Here is a 6,000-nt window from a genome sequence, read left to right as displayed (position 1 = left end):
TGCTGCCAACTCTGCTCGGCCATCGTGAACCGAGCAGCACAGCTTCCGCTGCCAAATCTGCTCTCCTGCTCTTGCCGCGCTACCGAGCTTCTCCATGTTGTCTGTCCTGGGCTCCTGCCTCCATGAAAGCTACAGAAGACAACCATTTCCCGCCTTCTTTCGGCTATCGTGAACCGAACAGCACCTCTTCCGCTGCCACTCTGCTCTCCTACGTTTCGCGCCCTTTTTCCAGGATTACCCCTGCAGGCACCATAGTGCAGCAAGCATGGAGCCCGCTCAGATCTCCACTGCAGTTTTGACCATTGTAAATACCTTGCACATTATCCAGCAATATGTGCAGTACCTGCAAAACCGGGTGAGGAAGTGACGACAACGCGATTACGATAGTGGTGAGGACATGGACACAGACGTTCCTAGAAGCAGGGCATGTGGCGATTGGGAGATCATGGTGGGGTTGGGCCAGGTTCATGCTGTGGAATGCCAATTCTGGGCCTGGGAAACAAGTACAGACTGGTGGGACCGCATAGTGTTGCAGGTCTGGGATGATTCCCAGTGGCTGAGAAACTTTCGTATGCATAGGGCCACTTTCATGGAACTTTGTGACTTGCTGTCCCCTGCCCTGAAGCGCAAAGACTCCAAAATGAGAGCAGCCCTCACAGTTGAGGAGCGAGTGGCGATAGCCCTGTGGAAGCTTGCAATGCCTGACAGCTACCCGACAGTCGGGAATCAGTTTGGAGTGAGCAAATCTACTGTGGGGGCTGCTGTGCTGCAAGTAGCCAATGCAATCATTGACCAGCTGCTATCAAGGGTAGTGACTCTGGGAAATGTGCAGACCATAGTGGATGGCTTTAATGCCCTGGGGTTCCCTAACTGCGGCAGGGCAATAGACGGAACGCATATCCCTATCTTGGCCCCGGAACACCGGGGCTGCCAGTACATGAACCGCAAGGGGTACTTTTCCATGATGCTGCAAGCACTGGTGGATCACAAGGGATGTTTCACCGACATCAGTGTGGAATGGCTGAGAAAGGTGCATGCCACTCGCATCTTCAGGAACTCTGGTCTGTTCAAACAGCTGCAGGAACGGACTTACTTCCCAGACCAGAAAATTACTGTTGGGAATGTTGAAATCCTATAGTTATCCTTGGGGACCCAGCCTACTCCTTAATGACATGGCTCATGAAGCCGTACACAGGCACCCTGGACAGTAGTCAGGAGCTGTTCAACTATAGGCTGAGCAAGTGCAGAATGGTGGTAGAATGTACGTTTGGACGTTTGAAAGCAGGCGCAGTTTACTGACTAGGTTAGATCTCAGCACAACCAATATTTCAATTGTAATGGTTGCTTGTTGTGTGCTCCACAACATCTGTGAGAGTAAGGAGGAGACGTTTATGGTGGGGTGGGAGGTTGAGGCAACTTGCCTGGTGGCCAATTTCGCGCAGCCAGACAACGGGGCAATTAGAAGAGTGCAGCAGGAAGTGCTGCGCATCAGAGAAGCTTTGAAAACCAGTTTCATGACTGGCCAGGGTACACTGTGACAGTTGTGTTTGTTTCTCTTGAAGTTACCCGCCTCCTATATATATGAAAGGAAATAAAGTCACAATTGTTTAAAAAACGTTCTTTATTATTTGTTGCACAACACATTGAAGAAATCAGACGGTAGACGGGGAGGGGAGGTACTGGGGGGTGGGGGTGGAGGAGGAGGGAAGGACAAGTCCAGAAACCAAATCAAAATTTTAGAATGCCAGCTTTCTGCTGCTTGTGCAATCCTCTGGGGTTGAGTGTGTGGCTCCCCACCCCCACCCCCCCCCAGCCGCGTGTTCTTGGGCGTCTGGGTGAGGAGGCTATGGAACTTGGGGAGGAGGGAGGGTGGTTATATAGGGGTGGCAGCAGCAGTCTGTGGTCTTGCTGCCTTTCCCACATTAGATCCACCATGCAGCGGAGCATGTCAGTTTGCTCCCCCATGAGCTTGACCATAGCATCCTGCCTGCTCTCATCATGGGCAACCCTCCTCTTTTTGTGTTCATCTAACCCTTTACCAGTCTCCGCAATTGTTTGCCTCCATGCATTCAGCTGGTCCCTATCAGTGTGGGAGGACTGCATGAGCTCGGTGAACATGTCGCCCCGAGTTCATTTTTTCCGCCTTCTAATCTGGACCAGCCTCTGGGACGGAGTAGATAGGGGCCACGTTGAAACATTTGCACCTGCGGGAGGAGAAAAAGGGAGGGTAGTATTTTAAAAGATACATTTTAAAGAACAAAGGGGACACTTTCTCAGTGAAACAGGCAATTCATAGTACACAGCACATGTTCTTTCTGTTCAAGGTCACATTTTGCCTCTTATACTGAAGTGCCTGTCACTTTGGTGTGAGTAAGCGATCACATGTGGCCGGGCAACAGAATTCAGCTTGCAGGCAGCCATGGTAATCCCTAGGAGCACGCGGGGTTCTGCTTCTTCCACATTCATTTCAATGCTTTCAAACTGTAGGGCCCCCCTTTCCATAGCAAGCAATGTCTGGTGGGTTTGCCATATAAAAGGAAGGCCTGCAGGCTCTCTGGGATGATCGCTTCACACCCCTTCCCCCCCCACACACACCAAATGGCTCCGATGAGGAAACTGTATTGTTTTTTGGGCAATCAGTGAGGTAATAAAGAAGCTGTTTTATTCTGGCTTGGTAAATTTAAGTATCGAATTATCCACCAGCTTTGGGGTTTGTCTGCCCCATTCTTTGCAGTTCACCCTAATTGAGTGACCTTGGATGGCCCCCACTGGGACCCCCATCACAAGGTTATACATGTTGTAATCTCTGGAAAATTACAAGAAAGAAATTTGCTATTCTGAATAAATAAATCCTATATTTTATTGTGTAACCCCTTTGGGTTTAGAGAGCATGGCCCTTTAAATCTTTTTCCTAATGCGGGAGGGGGAGCAGTGACAGAAAGGAGGGAAACTCCAGTGTGTGGCTCTGGAGCCTGGGGAGAGAGGGGCTGCAGCAAGCAGGCCCTCACAAAATGAAGCAGCTGAGAACCTGCCTGAAGCCTGGGAAGGACAGGGCGGCTAATCGGGGACACCCCAGGACAGGAGCCAGGAGGAGCACTGTGCCAGGGAGGAATCGCCCAAGAAGGACAGGTAGGAACTGGACCCGTATCACTGCTACCCAGAGCTGCATGGGGTTGTGAGTACAGGAGCTTGTGACTCTGCATTGGGAATAAGGAGGGAAGCTGTAGCTAGTCAAGTGGGGAGGTGGTCGCTCTGTATGGCTTTGCAGAGAGCGGCAGAAGAGGGCACCAGAGGGGTTTGTTGGGGAAAGTTCATGGGCACCGAAGATGACCAGGAGCACCCAAGACTCACCACTAGACTGGAACTTTGCTCAGGACTCCTGAACTTTGTGTGCAGACACATTGCTCGGTGTCTGCCCTTTCAGACTGTGCTACCACTGGGCCTGTGCGGCCTTGGTTTGGATGCAACCGTGTTTTACCGCTCCCCTATATTTCCCCTTTTGTTTTTCTCCTCTCATCCCTCTGCAAATAAATATTTCCCTTTCTTATATCCATTGTACTTTTCCAGCGTGTGTGTGTGTGTGTTCACTCTGGGGGGTTTGGAACAGGTGCCCCTGGGGTGGAAGGGATTTTCCCTGCTGCATTCCTGCACATGCCTTCTCTTGGCCAGAGCTGCCTGCAAAACAGACTCCATCTTGACCACAGGGGAACTGAAGTTACAATCAAATAATGCAAGCTAGTGCATTTCATTATGAGGTGACCATCTGAGCCCTGATTACAGGTGCTGTAAGTACAAATACCTTGAAATTCATGAGACGAGCTTGTGATATTTCAGCACCAATCAAATCCACACTAATACCTAAAACCAATATTTGATACAACCCTAAACCCTATATTGATTTGGATACCAACACCACATCCTCTGCCAATCCCTAGTTAACACACCCTATCTGAGCAAAGAAAATACCAGAGCGGCCTCTCAGCACAAGGACTGGCCAGGAGCCCCAGACATGAGAGAAATGTACCTACTCTCACCTGGATGGACTTATTGCTGGATGGGCATTGCTGGCACCCTCTGCCATGCACATTGGCCAAACTGGACAGTCTCTATGCAAAAGAATAAATGGACATAAATCAGACGTCAAGAATTATAACATTCAAAAACCAGTCGGAGAACACTTCAACCTCCCTGGATACTCAATTACAGACCTAAAAGTCTTCGAAAACAGACTCTAACGAGAAACAACGGAACTGGAATTAATCTGCACACTGGACACCATTAAATAAGGCTTGAATAAAAACTGGGAGTGGATGAGTCATTACACAAACTAAAAACTATTTCCCCATGCTAATTTCCCCCCTGCTGTTACTCAGACCTTCTTGTCAGCTGTTTGAAATGGGCCATCCTGATTATCACTACAAAAGTTTTTTTTTCCTGCTGACAATAGCCTACCTTAATCGATTGGTCTCCTTAAGACTTGGTATGGCAACCCCCTTTTTTCATGTTCTCTGCATATATATATTCCTATTGTATTTTACACTCCATGCGTCTGATGAAGTGGGCTTTAGCCCACGAAAGCTTATGCTGAAATAAATTTGTTAGTCTCTAAAGTGCCACAAGTACTCCTCGTTTATTCTCACAGTGACATTCACCTCTGTGCAGAGGGCCAGCACAAGGCCAATACCTGCTTAGAGAGCAATAAAGCGGTGCACAGACAACCCAGGAAGTTTTTGGAAAGGGTAGGGGACAATTTCCTGGTGCAAGTGCTGGAGGAACCAACTAGGGGCAGAGCTCTTCTTGACCTGCTGCTCACAAACCGGGAAGAATTAGCAGGGGAAGCTAAAGTGGATGGGAACCTGGGAGGCAGTGACCATGAGATGGTCGAGTTCAGGATCCTAACACAAGGAAGAAAGGAGAGCAGCAGAATACGGACTCTGGACTTCAGAAAAGCAGACTTTGACTTCCTCAGGGAACTGATGGGCAGGATCCCCTGGGAGAATAACATGAGGGGGAAAGGAGTCCAGGAGAGCTGGCTGTATTTTAAAGAATCCTTATTGAGGTTACAGGGACAAACCATCCCGATGTGTAGAAAGAATAGTAAATGGCAGGCGACCAGCTTGGCTTAACAGTGAAATCCTTGCTGATCTTAAACACAAAAAGGAAGCTTACAAGAAGTGGAAGATAGGACAAATGACCAGGAAGGAGTATAAAAATATTGCTCGGGGATGCAGGAGTGAAATCAGGAAGGCCAAATCACACCTGTAGTTGCAGCTAGCAAGAGATGTTAAGAGTAACAAGAAGGGTTTCTTCAGGTACGTCAGCAACAAGAAGAAAGTCAAGGAAAGTGTGGGCCCCTTACTGAATGAGGGAAGCAACCTAGTGACAGAAGATGTGGAAAAAGCTAATGTACTCAATGCTTTTTTTGCCTCTGTCTTCACGAACAAGTTCTGCTCCCACTGCACTGGGCAGCACAGCATGGGGAGGAGGTGACCAGCCCTCTGTGGAGAAAGTAGTGGTTCGGGACTATTTAGAAAAGCTGGATGAGCAGAAGTCCATGGGGCTGGATGCGCTGCATCCGAGAGTGCTAAAGGAGTTGGCGGATGTGATTGCAGAGCCATTGGCCATTATCTTTGAAAACTCATGGCGATCCGGGGAAGTCCCAGATGACTGGAAAAAGGCTAATGTAGTGCCCATCTTTAAAAAAGGGAAGGAGGAGGATCCTGGGAACTACAGGCCAGTCAGTCTCACCTCAGTCCCTGGAAAAATCATGGAGCAGGTCCTCAAGGAATCAATTCTGAAGCACTTACAGGAGGGGAAAGTGATCAGGAACAGTCAGTATGGGCTGGATGAATGGACTATAAGGTGGATAGAAAGTAAGTTGGCTAGATTGTCGGGCTCAACGGGTAGTGATCAATGGCTCCATGTCTAGTTGGCAGCCGGTATCAAGTGGAGTGCCCCAAGGGTCGGTCCTCGGGCTGGTTTTGTTCAATATCTTCATAA

Source organism: Lepidochelys olivacea (genome assembly GCF_965140295.1).
Source record: "Lepidochelys olivacea isolate rLepOli2 genome assembly, chromosome: 2".
NCBI classification, from domain to species: domain Eukaryota; kingdom Metazoa; phylum Chordata; order Testudines; family Cheloniidae; genus Lepidochelys; species Lepidochelys olivacea.
This window is presented reverse-complemented; position numbering follows the sequence as displayed.